Here is a 21,412-nt window from a genome sequence, read left to right as displayed (position 1 = left end):
GTTTATCTGATATGGTCTCACACTTAAAAAACATTGATGTACAAGAATTTGGTTTTATGGAGAGGTTTCCCCAGGGAAGAAAAGAACCCAATGGTCTGAATAATTGTGTGTGCCAGACCCCATGTAAGCCCATTTTATCTTCATGGGAACCTTATGATAACCAGTTGAGATGGGCGTCAGTATCCATCTCAGTTGGGAAAACTGAGGGTCAGGGGGTTGTGTACCTTGATTTGACATCACACAGTTGCCTAAAGAGAGAATTACTCAGAGGCAGCATGACTCAGGTGTACCAAAGTCCATATTTTTCCCATACCACCTTATAATTCCATGTTCTAGCCCCTCCTTATGACATATGGAATTTAGGAATAACTGTGCCCATTGTCTGCTTGTAAGATGCACTTATCAGAAAAAGGCAATATAATGTATTGGTTGAGAACATGGTCTCTGGAGCCAGACTGCCTGGATTCAAATTCTGACTATGCTTCTTATTAGCTGTGTGACCTTGGGCCAGTTACTCAGCCTCTCTGTGCCTCAGATTCCTAAGGGACAATAATAGTATTTATTTCAACCTCTTGTTGTGAAGATTAAATGGATTGATATGTGAAAGGTATTTAAAATAGTGCTGGCACATAATTCCTTCTATCCAAGTGTTAATATTATGCATATTTTATGTTGCCTCTACCATGTTATGGCTTAGGATAGAATGTTCCACTCTCTGTTAGGAAGGCAGCATGTCAAGGCATCTCCTTTTTAGAGCAGGCTTCACATCTTTATTCCTCAGGCTGTAGATCAGCGGGTTCAGCCTGGGGATGATCACTGTGTAGAAGACAGACACGACCTTGTTCTGTTCCATGGAACTGTGAGAGCTTGGCTGAGCATACATGAAGATGATGGTGCTGTAGAAGAGGCAGATGACTGCGAGGTGGGAGACACAGGTGGAGAGTGCTTTGCTCTGAGCCTTGAGGGAACGCATCCTGAAGATAGTCACCAGGATGTAGGCATAAGAGACCAGGATAATGGTGATGGTAAAGAGGATAATCAAGGCAGAAGATGAGAAGACAATGGCCTCAGCCTTGGCAACGTCTGCACAGGCAAGTTGGAGCACAAGGGGGACGTCACAGACATAGTGGTTAATGATATTGGGGCCACAGTAGAACGGCTTGAAGATGTACCCAGTCAGTAAAGCTGAATTGGCAACAGAAGCCATATAGGTGGCTGCCACCAGTTGGACACACAGATGTTGGGACATGCCGATGTGGTAGAGGAGAGGGTGGTAGATGGCAGCAAATTGGTCATATGCCATAATGGCCAGGAGCAGACACTCAGTAGTACCGTGGAGAGTCATGAGGGTCATCTGGACCAGGCAGCCTGCAAAGGAGGTGGACTGGCCTGAGGTGAGGAAGCTCTCCAGCAGCTGGGGGTGTTTAACATGGAGAAGGAGGAGTCTATGATAGAGAGGATACTCAGCAAGAAGTACACGGGCGTGCGGAGCTGCGGGTCTGTGTGGATCAGGGTGATCATGGCCAGGCTGCCTGTGAGGGTAACTGAGTAGATGAACAGGAAGAGTGCAAAGAGGATGCCCTTGAGCCCTGCCTGCTCTGTGAGCCCCAGCAGGAGGAACCAGGTGACGCGGGTGCAGTTCTTCACTGTGGTGCCCCTGTCACTGCAGAGACACCAAGTAAGACATGCTTGTACCCTAGAGGCAGACCCTGGGGTCAGTGTCTGAAGCTCTTTTAATTCCCCCAGAATGGGCAGTGCTAGAGGAACTGGGGAGGGGACGCTGGCATGAATGGATCACCTACTGTGAGTCATGTGCTAACTCGTTTCCTAAACAGCTATTGAAACTTCATAATACTTTCTCATTTAAATATTATGCCCATTTAAGTATTCACAATAGCCAAGACATGGAAACAACCTAAATGTCCATCGACAGAGGAATGGATAAAGAAGATGTGGTACATATATCCAATGGAATGTTAGCCATAAAAAAGAACGAAATAATGTCATTTGCAGCAACATGGATAGACCTAGAGATTATCACACTAAGTGAAGTAAATCAGACAGAGACAGATAGATAATATATGATATCACTTATATGTGGAATCTAAAATATGACAAATGAACTTATCTATGAAACAGAAACAGACTCACAGGCATAGAGAACAGACTTATGGTTGCCAAGTGGGACGGGGCAGGGGGAGGGATGGATTGGGAGTTTGGGATTAGCAGATGCAAACTATGAATAATCAGCAAGGTCCTACTGTATAGCACAGGGAACTATATTCAATATCCTGTGATAAACTATAATGGAAAAGAGTATGAAAAAGAATGTATATATACATATAACTGAATCACTTTGCTATATAGCAGAAATTAATGCAACATTGTAAATCAACTATACTTCAATAAAATAAATTGTAAAAATATATAGAACATAAAAATACATTATGTCCATTTATATTTAGTGAGAGTATCAATTTGTCCAAGGTAAAAGACCTAGTACATAAAGAAAGTGGGATTAGAACTCAGTCCAAGTAATAATCATATGTCTATTATAGAGTTATAATAATTTTCTATTCCCCAGATTTCCTGTTTCATGGAGAACTGGCATCACTAGTGAGTGTTGGAGGCCGGTATGTTGGTCCAGAGAGGGAATACATGAAAGTGTTAATTTGTAATTTATTTGGGGGCAAAGGCTCCAACAGTACTAGTCCCCAAGGCCAGGGACACGGAAATCAGGCCTAATGTCATCATTAATATAAGATGACTCAGTAGAGCAGTGATTTCTCCCAGTGTTGTAGGTTGAATTGTATCTCTCAGGAAGATTTGTTGAAGTCCTAACCCCTGGTACCTGTGAATGTTACCTTATTTGTAAATAGGGTCTTTGCAGAAGTAATCAAGTTGAATCATATTCGATTAGGGTGAGCCCTCAATCCAATATGACTGGTGTTCTTATAAGAAAAGAAAATGGAGATACAGGAGATGATACGGGAGAATGCCATGTGAAGACACAGATACAGATGCAAGGTGGCCATGGGAAGACAGAAGCAGAGATTGGAGTGATACTGCCACAAGCCAAGGATGTCTGGGGCTTCTGGAAGCCAGAAGAGACAAGGAAAGATTCACCCCTTGAAGCTTCTGAGGGGGCATATCTCTGCCAACACCCTAATTTTGAACTTGCAGCCTCCAGAACTACGAGGGAGTGTATTTTTCTTGTTTTAAGTCACACAATTTGTGGTACTTTGTTACAGCAGCCCTAGGACACTAATGCACCCAACTGGGGACTCTCCTGGCTATTGGTACAGGCCTCCTGAGCAGCTGTCAGGAGACTGGGCTTTCTTTTTTTTTTTTTTTTTTTTTTTTTTGGCCGTGCCACATGGCATGTGAGATCTTATTTCCCTGACCAGGGAGCAGTGGAAGTGCAGAGTCTTAACCACTGGACTGCCAGGGAAATCCCTGAGACTGGGCTTTCAGATCTCTCTGTTGACAGAGCTAATAATCCAAGGGGAGAAAATTAAACACAATAAATTAAAACAAAGTCGTTTATTACTTACCACTAAGAAAAATATTTGTATGGGAGAATAGGCAACTACATTAAATATGAAAACTCCAGTTCGACAAAACCATGACCAAAGAACCAAAGTCTTGTGTTTTAGCTATAAATAACTGAAGGCAGTAGGACATGCCAGATTTGTGGTATTGGGGTCCAGTGCAGGGCATGGTTCTGAAGGCAGCACTGGAGGTGAGTTCTTTCACCAGAGAGCACAGGTCAGAGTGTTCACAAGCCTAACCTCCCCAGAGGAGCCCTCATGTTTATGTAAGTTTTCTCAGCTGTTGTCATGCTCCCAAGAATTTGCCTCTAAGCATCCTCGCTTTTTGAGTTTTCAGATAACCAAGGCTGCTGTTCTGAGGGGAAGCCCTTGTATGGGACACTGACCAGGGCCTGCTGTCATTGGTTGGACATCAGTTCTGATTGGTTGAGTGTAGGTTCTGATTGTTGGAGCATCTGTTCTGATTGGTGCCCATGGCATTCTGGTTGTTAAATGTTTGGAATTCTGTATCGTCTGGATGAGGCTGGGAACAAAGGAGGAATAAGGCAGGGCCTCTTCAGAGTATCTCAAGATAGCTAGAAATAAGTGGCGTCTGATCAAAGCTGGTAATAGGGCTTTGTGCTATCAGTATCTATTGACAACTCGGCCTCTTGAAATATAAAAAGTATGTACAGATTTTACCTATGGAGAGCACCAGTGGGGTTGCTTCTTCTCTGCTCATGATGTTTCCTTTCTTTCCCATTGCAGAACACAGTCTCCGGACGCGCAGGCTCAGCGTCCATGGCTCACGGGCCCAGCCGCTCCGCGGCATGTGGGATCCTCCCGGACCCGGGCACGAACCCGCGTCCCCTGCATCGGCAGGCGGACTCTCAACCACTGCGCCACCAGGGAAGCCCAATGTTTCCTTTCTTAAGGAGGGATATCCATTGTGTAATACACCTGACCCCCTCTTCTCCTGGAGGAGGGATGCCTTTTGTGATCAATGGGTTTGTGATAAGGCACTGAATGTGTGTAGTTCTGCTTTGCTCATTGGAAGCACAGGTTCCGCTCTGCTCTATTTCTCCGTAATGTCGACCTTAAAACTAGGTCATTGTCTGTCTAATTTTTAAGAAGACCACTTACAAGGATGAGTCATGTTCTGCAGTACCAAGTGGCATCAGTGATGCAGGTGGTATTTTGCTCTCTGTCTGCCTTGCTTCTTCCTCGTCTCAGCTGGTTCAGAATTAGCATAGAGAGGAGAGATGTTAGTTATTGTGGTCCTTAAAGACCTCAGCACAGAGAAAACCAGAAGGAAGCTGGCAGGGGTGCTTTGCTTGGCCTGTCTCTTCAATAATTCCATGACCTGGGCTTGCTCATCTCTAGCACACTGATAGAGTTAAGGGGTGAGTTGGCTGAAACAATGAGTGTGATTGAACCCTGGAGGACCTGGATTCACAGTAATAAATTCCTGGATGAGAAAGCAGAAGGACAGCCTCCTCCAGTTCCTCTGCTAAGATGTTGATGGGGGGCTGCCATGGCAATGAGAGTACATGAATGAGAATGAAGTGTCCTGACATGAAAGAAAAGAGAAGGCTTATCAAGGTCAGAAGAGGGGCGGCTCATGAAGGTGGAGGTCATCTCAAGATGAGAAAGTCCCTGAGAGTTTCTGAAGCTCTCCTCTTCCCATGGATACCTGACAGAGCCAAGGATGGGTTCCACTTCTCTCTCTGACACCTCTGCTCTTTCCTTGGGTACGGGAACTTGCCACTTTTGGCTATAACTTTAATTGCTTGATATTTGTGTGTAAAGTACAGTGATCAGTAGTTTGGAGTTTCAACTAATTTCATAAAAAAATTTTTTTTTTTAATTTTGGCCATGCTGCACGGCTTGTGGGATCTTAGTTCCCTGACCAGGGCTTGAACCCGTGCCCTCAGCAGTGAAAGTGAGGAGTCCTAACCACTGGACCACCAGGGAATTCCCAATAAATAAATTTCTTTTGATAGAAAGAGCTTTAGTGAATGGGTGAAGGTACTGGAGTTTTCAGACCCCCAGGGTTAGTCCAGGTACTATTTATTCCTTGCCTTTTAAAAATAAACATTTAGGGCTTCCCTGGTGGCGCAGTGGTTGAGAGTCCGCCTGCTGATGCAGGGGACACGGGTTCGTGCCCCAGTCCGGGAAGATCCCACATGCCGCGGAGCGGCTGGGCCCGTGAGCCATGGCCGCTGAGCCTGCGCGTCCGGAGCCTGTGCTCTGCAATGGGAGAGGCCACAACAGTGAGAGGCCCGCGTACCGCAAAAACAAAACAAAACAAAAAAACCCCACAAAAAACACATTTACTGGGAATTCCCTGGTTGTCCAGTGGTTAGAACGTCATGCTTCCACTGCAGGGGGTGCAGGTTTGATCCCTGGTCGGGGAATAAAGACCCCCCATGCCACAGGGCATGGCCAAAATAAATAAGTAAATACAATAAACATTTACTAACCAGTACTGGTCATTGTTAACCACGAGGAAATACTGCTCAGCTTCTGGAGGACTGGCCTTGAGAGCAGAGTCCTATAAGTGGAGAGCTGCTGGAGGAGTTTAAGCAGGATGGTGACATGGTCAGCCGAAGGTGTTAGAATGAATTCAAGGGAAGTTAGACAGGAGGCAGGGAGCTACATTAGGCAGCTGATCACAGTGGCCTTGGCTGGGATAGTGTTATTTATTGACTCACAAATAATCAAGTCCCATTAGTAGGACTGGAGACACAATGGTGACCAATGTAGATGAGATCCTTGCTCAAAGAGAGAGTGAAAAGATTAGGGAAATAGCTGGGAGATGGGTTTATCAGTACCTGCTCATTAATTGGATATGTGGGCTGAAGGACAGTCAAGGATGACATCCAGGGTCCTCGTTTGGGAAATGGGGTGAGCAATGGTGTCATTCACTCTAACAGGTAACAGGTTTGAGGAGGAACGTAGTAAGTTCCTTTTTTTTTTTTTTTTTTTTTTGCGGTACGTGGGCCTCTCACTGTTGTGGCCTCTCCCGTTGCAGAGCACAGGCTCCGGAAACAGAGGCTCAGCGGCCATGGCTCACGGGCCCAGCCACTCCGTGGCATGTGGGATCTTCCCGGACCGGGGCACTAACCCGTGTCCCCTGCATCAGCAGGCGGACTCTCAACCACTGCACCACCAGGGAAGCCCAGGTATTTAACATTTTTGATAGCATTTGGGAGAGCCCAATACACAGGTCCGGGAGACAGGTTGCTCTACCATTTTGAAGCTTAGGAGAAAGTTCTGTGTAGGAGATGGAGGCTTAAGAGTTGACGGACATATTCAGTCATTCAGAATATGTTTATTGTGCATCTGTTGTGTGCTACGCACAGAGTGGGAAGTAAGGAGCCAATGGTAAGGAGTGAACAGACATAGTGCCCACTTTTGTGGAATTTAGAAATGATCACACAAATTATTGAAAATTACAACTGGAACAATAACTCCAACATGGAGGTACTTAGTGCTATAAGCCTAAAACTTTGACAAGAAGACCAAGGATGATTTTTTCTTTTTTTTTTTCCTGTACGCGGGCCTCTCACTGTTGTGGCCTCTCCCGTTGTGGAGCACAGGCTCCGGACGTGCAGGCTCAGCGGCCATGGCTCACAGACCCAGCCGCTCCGCGGCATGTGGGATCTTCCCAGACCGGGGCACGAACCCATGTCCCCTGCATCAGCAGGCGGACTCCCAACCACTGCACCACCAGGGAAGCCCCCAAGGATGATTTTCCCCAGGAAGAATTTTTCACGGGAGAGAAGAGTGGGGACAGCCTATGCAAAGGCCCGGAGGTCTGAGCGAGCCTAGAGAGGAATAAGAGCTGAATAAAGAGCCAGTGCTTGTAGAGGGCAAGGAGGGAGCATGTGCAAGCTGAGGCCAGCAGACAGGCGGTGCTTTGTAACATTTACTGAGTGCTTCCTGTGTGTCAAGCACTGTTCTAAACACCATTAACTTCATTTAATCCTCTCAACAACCTTATGAGATGTACTACTGAAATCTCTATTTTACATATGAGGAAACCAAGGCACAAAGAAGTTAAGGGACTTGCCCAAAGGCTCAGCTATAAGTGGCAGAACTGGGGTTTGAATTCAGGTGGTCAGGTTTAGAGCCTATGCTGTTATTATCTAGTACCCGAGACTATGGTAAGGATTTTTTTTTTTCTGGGATGCCATAAAAAAATTTTAACCAGAGAGATGATATGGCCATATTTCCTTTTTGATAAGATCACTCTAAATTCAGTTGTGGGGAAAAGATTGGAAGAGGGTCAGTAGATGGGGGAGATTTGTTGGGAGGATGTTGAAATCATCCAGGGGGGATTCATAGCTTAAACTAGAGGGGTGGAGGGTAGTGGAGACAGACAGAGGTAAATGGATTTGAGTGATGTTTGGCTGTAAATATGTCAGGATTTGGTGATGGGCTGAAGATGCCAGTGTGAGGAGGAGAGTAGCATCAGGGAGAACCCCAAGGTCTCTGGTGTACAAAGTAAAGCTGGTAGTTGAAGCTAAGAGAGGGTAGAATGTGGGCAGTAGAAGCCAAGAGGCCCCTGGGACTTCCCTGGTGGTCCAGTGGTAAAGAATCTGCCTTACAATGCAGGGGACACAGGTTCCATCCCTGGTCAGGGAACTAAGATATCACATGCCACAGGGCAACTAAGCTGGCGCGCCACACCTACTGAGCTTGCGTGTCTCAACGAGAGAGCCTGCGTGCTGCAAACTACAGAGCCCGCACGCTCTGGAATCCTTGTGCCACAACTAGAGAGAAGCCTGCCCGCTGCAAGGAAAGATTCCCGCATGCCTCAATGTAGATCCCGCGTGCTGCAACTAAGACATGATGCAGCCAAATATTAAAAAAAAAAAAAAAAAAAAGCCAAGAGGTCCCTGGGTACAACCCTAAGGAAATTAATTTCAACCTTACTGTGCACTGCTTCTGAGCTCCAATTTTTTCCCAGTCACCTCGGTGAAGGGGCTGATCAGATTTGAATGGTGTGAGGAGGATGAGCCCTTCATGAGGAAGGGCTTACCCTTACTGGTATTAGGAGTCCACCTCTCAGCCCACTTACCTGTGGTTGAGCAGAGACCATCCATCCACCTCTCAGCCCACTTAACTGTGGTTGAGCAGAGACCATCCATCCATGAGCCTTGTTTTTGCAGACCTCTTGGGGTGTTCCTCTCCCCTTTTCATTAATTGCCTCTGACCAGCGTTCTCAAGAGGACTTCTCAACCAGTTGTGACAAAGCTGGGAAGACTCCCGTCTTAAGTTTCATCTAGTTTTTTTCATCATGACCCCTAGAGTTAAGAAATGTGCCAGTGGGAATTTGTGACTGGTCCTCCCAGGAGCAGTCCTAGAACTGCAGGTTGTCTCCAAGGTATGCTGGAGAGGTCTTTGGGAGGGTTGTCTGGGAACCCCTGAGGAGCAGGGATTCTCCATCAAATGCTAGGACAGATGCTCTTCATTTACAGTGTCCATCCCTGGTGGGCCTGTCTTCAGGTTACTGAGACTCAAAAGGCTGAGACGTGCACAGGGACACAAGTCCACATAATCCCCAGGTCTCACAAGAAGTGACTGGAAGTGATAATGACATCAACATATGTGCCCTCTTTGATGGTCTAGATGTAGCTTCCTCAATTGTTATTTCCTTTGATCCTCCGAATATCCCTGGGAAACAAGCATGTATATTTGCTGTAAATATACAATAATGGGATTATATCATATTTGCTTTATTCACTTAACAATATTGAAAATACATCTCTCCACCTAAAAAAAACCAACATAATTTTTCCCACCTACAAAATAGCTCTATTGTCTTTGTAAAAATAACACATGCTAGTTGTAAAAAATTTAAACAACACAGAAAAGAACCAAGAAGAGAGCAGAACATCATCTAAAATCCTGCTACCACAGAAAATGGACATTGGTGAGTGTTCGTGTTATAAATTTCTCAATGCAATCATGACCACGATTTTCCATAAACAGAATCAAACAGAGTTCTACTACGCAAGATATTCTGTCATTACTTTCTCACTCATGCCATGGGCATTTCCCTATATCAATCAATAAGTAATAGTCCCCGGTCCGGGAAGATCCCACGTGCCGCGGAGCGGCTGGGCCCGTGAGCCATGGCCTCTGAGCCTGTGCGTCCGGAGCCTGTGCTCCACAACGGGAGAGGCCACAACAGTGAGAGGCCCGCGTACCACAAAAAAAAAAAAAAAAAAAAAAAAAATGTAATAGTCTACATAATTGTATTTAATCACTGCATGTTTTTTATTGTGTATGTGTGGTATCATTTACTTGTCCCCCTGGGTTGACAATAAGGTATTTCCAACTTTTCACTGTTATAAATAACTTTGACACACCCCCTCAGGTATGGGCCCTGGAGGGCCAAGTCCAGTGAGAACAGGGTATAGAAAGACTGCTTTTCCCAGTCCAGGAAGGAAGACACTGGCTCACTCCTTGGGGACTCTGGCACCGTGGGTTTCCACAATCCCAGGGGAAATCACCTCATAAAGCAAGAGGCCTTGTTAAGCAAATGACTTGTTTGGGTAAAAGAAATTCAGTCCCTAGACTACAGATCTGGGAGAGAGTCACAGCAGATGAGCGACTGGATTGCCCATGTTTCCTGCAGGTAAGAGGGGGTTTATTCACTTGGGAAGACCTGCTGAATCTCGCCAGTAGAAGTGAAACAGTGCTGAGTCCTCTGACCTTTGCGCTGCATCCCAACCTGCACGAGGTGTCTGATGCATCTACCCCGCAAATGCCCCCTTCATGCTGCCAGTCCTCTACTCATGAATGCAATGTCTCCTTCATTGTGCTAGATTTTATTATGCTGCCTAAGAGTCAGTGCTCCTCCCTGGAGCTCTCGGATAAGAATTCTTATCCATTCTCTTTCCTCACTTAAATTAAGCTTGGCCACATCGCTGGGTGTGGCCCCGTGACTGTGAATGGAAGTGATTTTGCCCTCTCTGAGCATACATGCCTCAGGAGCCACCCCGTGGTCTCCCATATCCCCTCTCTTCCCTCTGCTATGACACCAGCCATGTCCAGGATATAGGGGCTTCTCTTACATGAGCCTGAATCTTGGAATGAAAAGGAGAAGACTCACTACTGGCTCATGATAGGCGTGAACACGAGTGAGAAATACACTTCCTGCTGCTGAGAGCCAATGAGATTTGGGTATTGTCGTTAATACAGCAGCCTCAGCTGCCTGATATCTTTTTTTTTTTTTTTTTTTTTTTTTTGCGGTACGCGGGCCTCTCACTGTTGTGGCCTCTCCCGTTGCGGAGCACAGGCTCCAGACGCGCAGGCTCAGCGGCCATGGCTCACGGGCCCAGCCGCTCCATGGCATGTGGGATCTTCCCGGACTGGGGCGCGAACCCGTGTCCCCTGCATCAGCAGGCAGACTCCCAACAACTGCGCCACCAGGGAAGCCCTGCCTGATATCTTTTTCCAGGGCAAACTTCTTCTCTTGGTTGTGACCCCAGTTCTATCTCATCTCTCCTAATTCAGATGGTCCATGCTTCTCGGACCAGGCTCCTTCCTGTTTCCTCTGAGAAGTCCTTTCTTCACACTTACTGAGCCAGCATCTAGCTAATTGACCTAAGGCAATTTTTTAAAACTGTTTTGACTTTTAGTTAAAAACATTTTTTATTGAGATATAATTGACATACAACATTCTATTAGTTTTAGGTGTACAACATAATGATTTGATATTTGTATATACTGAGAAATGATCACAAGTCTAGTTAACATCTGTCACCATACGTAGTTACAATTTTTTTTCTTGTGATGAGAATGTCTAAAATCTACTCTCTTAGCAACTTTCAAATATGCAAGACAGTATCATTAACTGTAGTCACCATGCTGTGCATTACGTCCCCATGACTCATTTATGACAATTCATTTTTTTAACATGAGAAGGTTCTAGTTGTCAGTAGCAGGCTCTATACAACCCCATTCTTTCAAGCCTGATTGACAAGTGATATGAGCGCTTCTTCAGCTGAAACTATTTCTCTATTAACTATCTCTGCTCACTTTGTGGGGTGAGATGGGAGAAACACACAGCATTATGGCCCAGGCTTAATGTCACTGGTGGGAGGAAGTGAGGTGAAGTTCAGTTTCCATGGGAACAGAATAGAGTCTCATGGTAGTTTAAAAAAGAATAAATTGAACTTGAGCTTGGAGATCATCTATATCCACATAGTTTAACTACTGGGACTGAAAGCTGAGACTTCCTATTTGGCAACATGACTTAGCTAATTGTTCCCAGAAATTCAGGCCTAGGAAGATATGATTATAAACCAATAAATAACTTCACTGTTTGCTTCATGAAATTCCTGCAGGCCAATTTATCTGAACAAATAGTTTGCTTCTCTAGGCAAACATCTCTCCTATTAAGACAATAGATCACTCACTTGGGTAAACAATTTTCTCAACAAACAGTAGTTTATTTACCAAGATTTGCTTTCAGGCCCTTCCCCCTTGTATCTGTCAATCCTAAACTATAATGTCACAGACTTTGTCCAGTCCTGATCTGCTCCTTGATGTGGAAGATCCACCTTAAACCACTTGAATCCAGACCCCCAAAATCTATAAATATTTTCCATTGATTTCCTCCTATTGAGAACTACTAAGATTCTGTATTCTCTCTTATTATAGTATGTCTAATAAACTTAGCTTTGGTCGAGGAACAAGTTTTCTGGTGGTGTTTCAAAGAGTTATCAATTGACAATCCATTCTTTACCCAGGGTGACTTGGGAACATTTTGCTTCCTGTTTTGGGGGGAGCCATTTTGCTTTCTGTTTTGGCCACTTGATAATTGAGAAGAAAAGCAGAGTTACATTACCTGTAAGGCAGGTTACCCCATCAGTATATGTTTTATCAATACATAGGTTCACTGGTACTGCCAAGTGGGTTCAGATTTCATGTGAATATCAGGACCGGAAGTGACCTTCCTTAGATCATATTTTCTAAATACTTCCTTTTGCACAAGGAAAAATTGAGGTCCTGGTTCAATAGACCCTTCTCTGATATGGGGGAGAGATGCTACTTTAAGCAACGTCACTCCTTCTCCAAGCCCCCCATTTATGATTCAATCAGTGAATCACTGCTTGTCCACTCTTGAAACCAGCCTGGACTTGCCTTGGAAGAAAAAGTGGCTTCATTATTTGTTGTGACTCACAAAGAAACTCTACCCTAGCATTAAGATGGAACTCAGGAAGGTGATGACGGAGAGGTAACTGGCTTAGGAAATTGGGGCTTTCTTTCGTAGCAAAAGGAGTGGGGCCAGAGCAGTGGCACCAAGGGCCCTTTCATTTCCTAATTTTTCCCGTCCCTTCTATCCCATTTCTTTTTTCCTCTTCCAAGTAGCTCTTCAGGTGCTCTGTAGGAACTGAAAACTCCTGGTAGGAGTCAAGACTCTATGGGACTAATAGAAAAGCTGGGCCTTGATGGGAAATAGGGAGAAGTTCTCTGGATTTTTTGGAAGCAGTAGAAATGTAAACTTGTATGATTTTCTGCAAAAACCCAAGGGGTTTTAGACATTCAAGTAGAGCATAGGCTTTGGAATCAGCTGGACCTGGATCTGCCATTGAACTATATTTGACCCTAGATTTCTTGAACTCTCAGTTTTCTCATATGTGAAATAGGCATAACCTACTCATAGAATTGTTATGAGTGTTAAATGAAAGAGTGTGTATGTGGTGCCTCCCAGAATTCTTGGCACATAATATATGTTCAATAAATATTAGCTATTAATGATCATTATTGGGCAAATGCCTCCTTCAGGGAGCAGAGTGTTTCATAAAGTCCCGAGCCTTATAGAATAACAACAACTGGTATTCTTTTTATCTTCTGCTGTCTAAAAGCCGAAAATCCAAAGAGGAAGAGGTGAAATATATATAAATACATATGCCTTAATTAATATGCCCCGATTAACTACCCAGCACTGTGCTAGGCTCAGTTGGGGATGAAATGAAATATGAGCTTTGGTTCCTGCTTCAGAGAGCCTGCAGTTCAGTTGAGGAAGCGAGATACACAGCCAGATAACAACGGTGAGCAGAGTTTGTAGGAATGTAACTGTGGGAATAATTCAGCACTGTCTCAGTGACAAATGTGCTTGTGTTTGTATGCTGTCCTGGGAGTGGAGAGCTCATGAAAAAAAGAGGCTGGTGAGGAAACAGGTGCTGGAACAGAGTACGCTTCACTGCAGCCTCTGAAGCGCTGTCTTTGGCCACTGTCTCTTATCAGGGGCAATAGAGCTGTGGAGGAGAGGTCAAGGTCAGGTGCCAGAATAGGAGAGGATGGGTCTTTAAAAGAAGCTTAACTCCAAACAAATTTTGTACATAAGCAGGAGTCTGGAGAGATCTGAAATACCCCTTTCTGAGGCTGGCTCCTCAAAAGTTAGGTTTGACTTCCAATGGCCTTAAGGACAAGGAATCTGATATTTGTCTTGCCCCCAAGGGTACCACCTATTGGTCTAACTTTGTGTCTGACCCTGATTTCACTCATGATGCTGCCTTTCTTATCTTGGCCTGGGTTTTGAAATCTTATCCTTCTTCTCCTGGTATTTGGCCTTTGACTCATCCTTGGTTTAGAGTTACTGTGCTCTGCAAGATCTGATTACTTGTCTTGGTTCTGTCCTGCTACAGGACCTCAGGGTTTAGCCCATTGTCTTGAGAATTTGAGGGCTTGGCTGAGCATATATGAACACGATGGTGCCATTGAAGAGGGAGATGACAGGAAGATGAAAGTCACCGATGGAGGGAGCTTTGCTTTGGGCTTTCAGGGGATGCATCCTTCTGATCATGACTAGGATGACAGTGACAATGCAGAGGGTAAGCAGAACAATGGAAGAGGATGGCCTCAGCCTTGGCAATGTCAGCACAGGTAAGTTGGAGGTTAGGCAGAGAGGCAGAGGTCGCAGAAGTAATGATTAACGATGCTGGAGCCACAGGAGGGCAAAATGAAATGCTATTTTGCCTGACCACATCACTGATATCAGCAGCCAATGCCCTTTTAATGCCCAGAATGAATAATCCTAGAAGAAGTGGGGAAGCTGGTATCAAGTGGTCATCTACTCTAAACCATGCTATATGCTAAGCCTCTTACCATATAAGTATTTAATCTTTACACAACTTTCTTGTTGACAAATTAAGCTAGATTGTACATGGAAAAACCAGATTCAGACACCAGTCCTGTCTGATTCCATGACCCATGTAACTTCTGTTTCACCTTATGCTCTCATGAATCTACAATCTTCTGTCTTAGGATTTCTGGTTCATAGGGAAAGAGAACGAAGGAAATTTGGGAGAGTGAATGGGTGGCTAAGGAGGTAGATTAATTACCCAGTAGGTCTGGGTTGTATTTAGGAGCATGTGATTTCTCAGTGACAGCTAAGCCTGGGGAAGAGGAAATGAGGGGTGAGCATGGCAGGTGAGTTGGCTTTAACCATGGTTTGTGATGATCACACTGAGTGAAAACTCTGGCTTCTCCCAGGAGCTCCACTGTGGAGACTCAGTGCTGGGGCTGCCAAGACAGCGACCCACATTTGGGCTGAATGTCTGAGCCCAACTCTTGTGACTGTGGAAGTCAGAAGGGGGAGAGGCATGAAGGCAGCAATGTCAGATAGGAACTGCTAAGAAATTTTAAACATCCCATCCTGCCCATAAGTCCTCAAGTCTGTCTCTGGTCTTCCTTCTTGCTTTGGTCTTCTAGGGCACAGTTTGAGAGCCTGCCAGTTTTGCTCACATCACTTGTTTACTGACAACTTTGTAAATTGAGTGATTGGGTCATTTTTATAAAGAATTGCAGTTTTGAGCTTCAAAGAGCATGTGAGTAGAACAGCAAACTGTCTGTTGGATGCAATAGTAACACCCAAGGGAAGCCGCACTGTTCAGACCCTGAGGTCCTGCTTCAGATACAGTGTTTATTGGGCATAGAGTTTTCTGGGTGATAACAACTCTGGAGGGCTGGCCTTGAAACTTCAGTCTCTCAAATGATCAAACATCATACTTTATGAGCATCTTAGGGTAGAAGAATGGGGTCTGAGATTGACTGGTACCCCTCCATGGAGCAAGTTCATCTTTACAGAGCTTATCCACGCACTGCCTATGAGCCAGGCTTGCTTCCCATCTAACTCAGCTTCTTGGGACTGGCCAGTTTCTCTAAGGTCCCGGAGAGGGTAAGGATGAAACAGGGTCTATGACACTGGTGGGGGGTGTGGACGGCATTCAGGATCCTGTGGAGAAGGCAGGGTGGCCACACCCTAGCGGGATCCATGAATCTTCTGAAGGACATCTGTCCATCTCCCTCTCCTTGAGATACTAGTTACCTCTGGCCAGCTCCAGTTGGAGATGCCCTCAGACTGTCTTAGATTCTTTCTCCAAAGGAAGGCCCCTGTCTTATCTAATTTTGGCTCCTTCCATCCTGCCCCAAGTTGCCCCTGGAAGTGATGTCTGGAGAGACATTATGCTTGGTGAGTGAAGTTATCAGCCGCTGGAGAGCTTGAGTTTTCCACTGAAGATCCCAGTGCCAGGGCCGACTCCCCACTTCATTACAATGTCCCTCCCCCAAAGACTTTTAGGGTCAGTTTAAATGAGTTTGAGAGCCTTGAGAACAAGATGAACATCCAGGAGATTCAAAGTGATTTATCCCCCTTTCCATCTGTAAACAGGAGATTTTAGGGATCATCTCTATTCTACATAGGACAGACCTGAGGCCCAGCAAGGCTGACCAATTTTTCTCAGGTGATGGAGCCAGTCACTGGTAACAGTAAACACTCATTCAACACTGACTGTTTGCTTGGACTGTGATCCATTGTAGCCCAGTGCTTTGGCTGCCTCTCTGGGACCACAGACTGGTCTTCCTTTTAGCACCTGTGGCTTGATCTGACCCTACCTTTGGCTCCACTTCCACCCAATGGAAAGTTCTAGATCTTCAGGTACTGGCTGGGCTCTGGGTGCTCTAAAGATGTGTAATTTAATTCAAATGCTCTTGAGAGAGGTAACACTTTGACTTAATTTCCAACCAACATTCCAATGACTCCTATTGGGTTCTATGCCAGATGGTTTTAGGTGAAGGGAGAGGGGAGGAGAGGGCTGGGTTCCATTTGGAGAGGGCAGGATGTGGGGGGCTGAAGGAATTGGCTGCTTTGTCTCTCTGGGGAAACTCTGCCATGTCACCAACTGCTCCTGCGCTCACACCTCTGCCTTGTCTTCTTTCCATTCCTCTTAGGCTACTCACCCATCAATTTCTGGGGAAACTGTTCACTTCTCAGTCAGTGACTAGGTTGCCTAGGGCTGTTGGCAACATGTGCTCAGGAACTGGTGAAGTTAGGAAGCAGAGTCTGAGTTTACCAGGGCAGTGAAGGAGGGGTTGGCACCTCCCCTTCTCTGTTTCCTGGTCCTCTGCGTCTCCTTGGCCCTAAGGGAAATTATTATTTAAAGAAAACTTTCTAAAAAAAAAAAAAAAATAAATAAAGAAAACTTTCTCATTAAGCAAATGGCTTATTTTCATGAAGAGACTGCAGTTCCTAACTTCCTGAGTCTGAGATGGAGTATTGCGGAGGTGGTAGGGGACCGGCTGGAGCATGCTCTAGCCTTAGTATGTGTGATGGTTAATTTTATGTGTCAACTTGGCTGGACAAAAGGATGCACAGATAGTTGTAAAACATTTCTCAATGTGTCTGTGAGGGGTTTCCAGAAGAGATTAGCATTTGACTTGGTAGACTGAGTAAAGAAGATGGTCCTCCCCAATGTGGGTGGGCATGATCCAGTCGGTAGAGGGCCTGAATAAAACAAGAAGGCCAAGGAGGGGTGACTTTGCTGTTTTTATTTGAACTGGGACCTCCATCTTCTCCTGCTCTCAGATATTGCTGATCTTGGTTCCTGAGCCTTCAGAATCTCACCACAACTTACATCGATAGCCCCCTGGTTTTTAGGCTTTTGTTCAGACTGAATTACAGCACTGTCTTTCCTAGTTCTCCAGCTTGCAGATGGCAGATTGTGGATCTCAGCCTCCATGACTGCACGAGCCAATTCCTATAATAAATCTCCTCTTATATCTATCTATCCATATATATCCTGTTGGTTCTGCTTCTCTGGAGAAGCCTAGTACAGTATGTTAAGAAAAATGACCTCAAACCTGAACATAAAGCCAGGAGGTGATTCCAATATCATCACTAAGCATTGATCAACAGGTTCACCCATGGATTAATTAGTTTTATAGGAAAAAGTTTCACTTAGACATCTGTGAAGTTACAGGTGAATGATTTATCTGACAGAGATGCAATTGCTTCTTTGTCTTCTTCACAGGCCTCAAGCCCAGCTGTATTGCCCTTAACCCAACCTGCCTATATTCCCCTTTTTTCTTCCCCATCAGGATCTAAGATGGTCAGGTTTTGTTTTTCCCTCTTCCCCATTTATATCATCCACATTCTTTTTTTTTTTTTTTTAAAGAAACTGGAGAGACTAAGTGGTCTGTGGGTAGACAAGTTATTGTGGTTCTGTTTGCTACCATTGGATAAGACCTGTTCTGTTTTTTTTTTTTTTTAAGTGCTTGGCTTATTTATTTATTTATTTATTTATTTATTTATTTATTTATGGCTGTGTTGGGTCTTCATTTCTATACGAGGACTTTCTCTAGTTGTGGCAAGCGGGGGCCACTTTTCATCGCAGTGTGTGGGCCTCTCACTATTGCGGCCTCTCTTATCGCGGAGCACAGGCTCCAGATGCTCAGGCTCAGTAGTTGTGGCTCACGGGCCTAGCTGCTCCACGGCATGTGGGATCTTCCCAGACCAGGGCTCGAACCCGTGTCCCCTGCATCAGCAGGCAGACTCTCAACCACTGCGCCACCAGGGAAGCCCATCATCCACATTCTTAATCCCATGCTTTTTCTTCCTCCCTGGCTGATTCATAAACTGAAGTAATTCAGTGGATTAAGGAACTCAGAATTAGAGGTAACCAGGCAAAGCATAAAACACATTTACAGCCCATCTCCTGTTACCTAGGATTTCCAGGTTGGCAGGGATGTGGGGACACAACCACGCATGGAACAGGGTTCAAGCCAATTTTATTTGAATCCCCAAAAGATACTGAACCTCAGTTGACGTCTGGGTTTCACAATAAATTCCACCTCCTTTTCCCCACTCTTAAATTAGTAAGACTGATTTCTGTTACAATACAAGTAGGGTTTTGTCTAAAAACATAAAGGTAATTTGATCTTGATTGAAGAAAGTTGTATGGTCTTTCAGCCTTTAATTTTGTTTAATTGGCCATTTACATAGAAATAATAGCTCATTACTGCTTTAGAGCACATTTTGGGCCCTGGCTAATTGGAGCCTCCACTCTCTCCCACAAAGTCGAGTGACTACTATCTCCTTCCTATACTCAAACACCACATGGATTATTTCTCCAATATCATGTATTCAGAAGGGCAACATTCCCTGTAGAGCCTTGTAGGGAAGGTTTCTCCTATTGAAATACGTCATTTTCACTGTTTGGCATTCAATGCTCCTTTCTATATTTGGGAACTCTCAAGACAGGAAGAATATAGAATCCAGCTCCCACTTCTGAAGTGAAAGGAGGTCCTATTTCCACCTCCCAGGGCTTTGTACAACAGAAATGTGGTTGTAGGAGCTCAGTGGATGTAAGATATCCATGCTGGATGTGGTTAATATATCAAGAGATGTAGAATAGCTACGTTGCCAGACAGGTGAATACTCCTGCTTAGGACTTGAGCTTCAGGGAATGATGGGAAGGTCTAGGATCAGTTAGAGATGATACATAGTTGGATGCTATAGAGGGAGGTGTGGTGGCTAGTGCAGGTGGCTGTGTCCAGCAGCTGAGTTGTGTTGAAAGCTTGGGGCAGCAGTGCTAGCTGCAGCCATGGAGAGAGCCCAAAGGTGATGCTTCCTATGGTGCTATCCTGCACAGACTACTCTTGTGGCAGGCTCTTAGCTGTGCCTTGCCTCTCTTGGTTCTTGTCCTGGCTGGGTTCTCTAGGCTTCTCTTCTATCTTATGGGCTACCAGACACTTTTCTAACAAATTACTTTTCTGCTTAGCTTAAGAACCCTAACTTGTGCAGAGGCCTTGACATATTTATTCTTTAGGCTGTAGACCAGTGGGTTCAACATGGGGAACACAATGGTGTAGAACACAGAGAGGATCTTGTTACAGGCTGAGGCAGTTTCAGGGTGGGTTGGACATATACAAGGAACACAGACCCATAGAAAAGGGAGAGGGCAGTGAGGTGGGAGGCACAGGTGGATTAGGCCTTGCGCTGGGCCTTTAAGGACCTCATCCTACAGATTGTGACCAGGATGTAGGCATTCGAGACCAAGGTGACTGAGATTGTGGGGACAGTGACCAAGGCAGAAAAGACGAGCAAGATGACATTGGCCATGGCTGTCTCTGAGCAGGCCAGTTGGAGCATGGTGGCGGGGGGGTATGTCACAGAAGTAGTGATCAATGATGTTGAGACCACAGTAGGGCAAAATGAAGGCATTCCCTGTCTGAACAGCTGAAATGAACACCCCAGCAGCATAGGTGACCACCACCAGCTGGACACACAAACGCTTGGACATGATGGTGTGGTAGAGGAGAGGGTGGCAGATGGCCACGAATTGGTCATAGGCCATCATGGCCAGAAGCAGACACTCCCCTGTGCCATGGAGGATCATGAGGGCCATCTGGACCACACAGCCCACGAAGGAGATGGACTGGTCAGTGGTGAGGAAGTTGATCAGCAGCCTGGGAGTGAACACGGAGGCACTACAGATGTCAAGGAAGGAAAGCACACTCAGGAGGAAGTACATGGGGGTGTGGAGGGTGGCGCTGGCATGGATCACATCTATCAGGCCCAGCTTGCCCACCAGAGTCACAGAGCAGATCAGCAGGAAGATGGCAAAGAGGAGTTGAGTTATTTTTGGTCTGCGCTGTTTGTGAGGCCCAGCAGGATGAATCCCTTCACTGTGGTGTGCTTCTGACCCCAGGCCATTGAACTGGTGTGTTTCTCGCATGACAATGAAGAAGAGGAGGAGAAACAAGAATGGAGAAACAATAACATTCTCATCAAAGAGGTAACCTTTAACATCTACTACAAATGAAAAGTCACATCTGTCGCTGAGTGGCAGATTGTTCTCCGAATCCCACAGCAATCCCATGATGTCACAATCATGCTTGTGTGCTAAGTGCTCCCTGTCTCTCTTAGGATAATGTCTAAATTCTTTAATCTGCTAGATGTTCTCTTTGAAATACCTCCATGCTACCCTGCTCTCAGTTTACCCTTTAGCAATTCTGAAAAACTTACTTCTACAAACATACAATGTTATTGCAAATGTCTATGTCTTCACACATTCAACATTTTCTTCTTGGAATGTCCTTGGGTCTCTCCAAATCCAGCTTAGAGGTCTGTTCCCTTCCTCTCTCCCCTGAATTTCACAAATACTCCTTTAGTTGAATTAATAGCACCATATCTTAACATAAAGCCCATCCAATATTACTCAGCCATAAAAAAGAATGAAATAATGCCTTTTGTAGCAACATGGATGGACCTAGAGATGATCATACCAAGTGAAGTAAGTCAGAGAAGGACAAATACTATATGGTATCGCTTATATGTGGAATCTAAAAGAAAATGATACAAATGAACTTACTTACAAAACAGAAACAGAGTCATAGATGTAGAAAACAAACTTATGGTTACCAGGGGGGAAAGGGAAAGGGAGGGTTAAATTGCAAGATTGGGATTGACATATACACGTTACTGTTACTATATATAAAATAGATAACTAATAAGGACCTACTGTATAGCACAGGGAACTTTACTCAATACTCTGCAATGCCCTATATGGGAAAATAAT

The 21,412-nt window shown here is 45.0% G+C and overlaps 2 pseudogenes across 2 annotated transcripts; both read right to left on the bottom strand.

Annotated features, from left to right (window-relative positions):
- Positions 1 to 718: 718 nt before the first annotated feature.
- Positions 719 to 6,454, bottom strand: LOC309808746 (olfactory receptor 5P55-like; annotated as a pseudogene). Its single transcript has 3 exons — positions 6,365 to 6,454; positions 6,014 to 6,084; positions 719 to 1,663 (listed from the first exon to the last, which is right to left on the bottom strand). The product of its transcript is annotated as an olfactory receptor 5P55-like (transcript).
- A 13,134-nt stretch (positions 6,455 to 19,588) lies between these two features.
- LOC309807739 (olfactory receptor 5P55-like) lies at positions 19,589 to 20,547 on the bottom strand (annotated as a pseudogene). The gene has a single exon. The product of its transcript is annotated as an olfactory receptor 5P55-like (transcript).
- Positions 20,548 to 21,412: the final 865 nt, after the last annotated feature.

This window comes from Mesoplodon mirus (assembly GCF_964341445.2).
Source record: "Mesoplodon mirus genome assembly, chromosome: 7".
Lineage (NCBI taxonomy): Eukaryota > Metazoa > Chordata > Mammalia > Artiodactyla > Ziphiidae > Mesoplodon > Mesoplodon mirus.
Note: the sequence above shows the minus strand (reverse complement) of the source record. Positions and strands in the feature narration are given on the sequence as shown.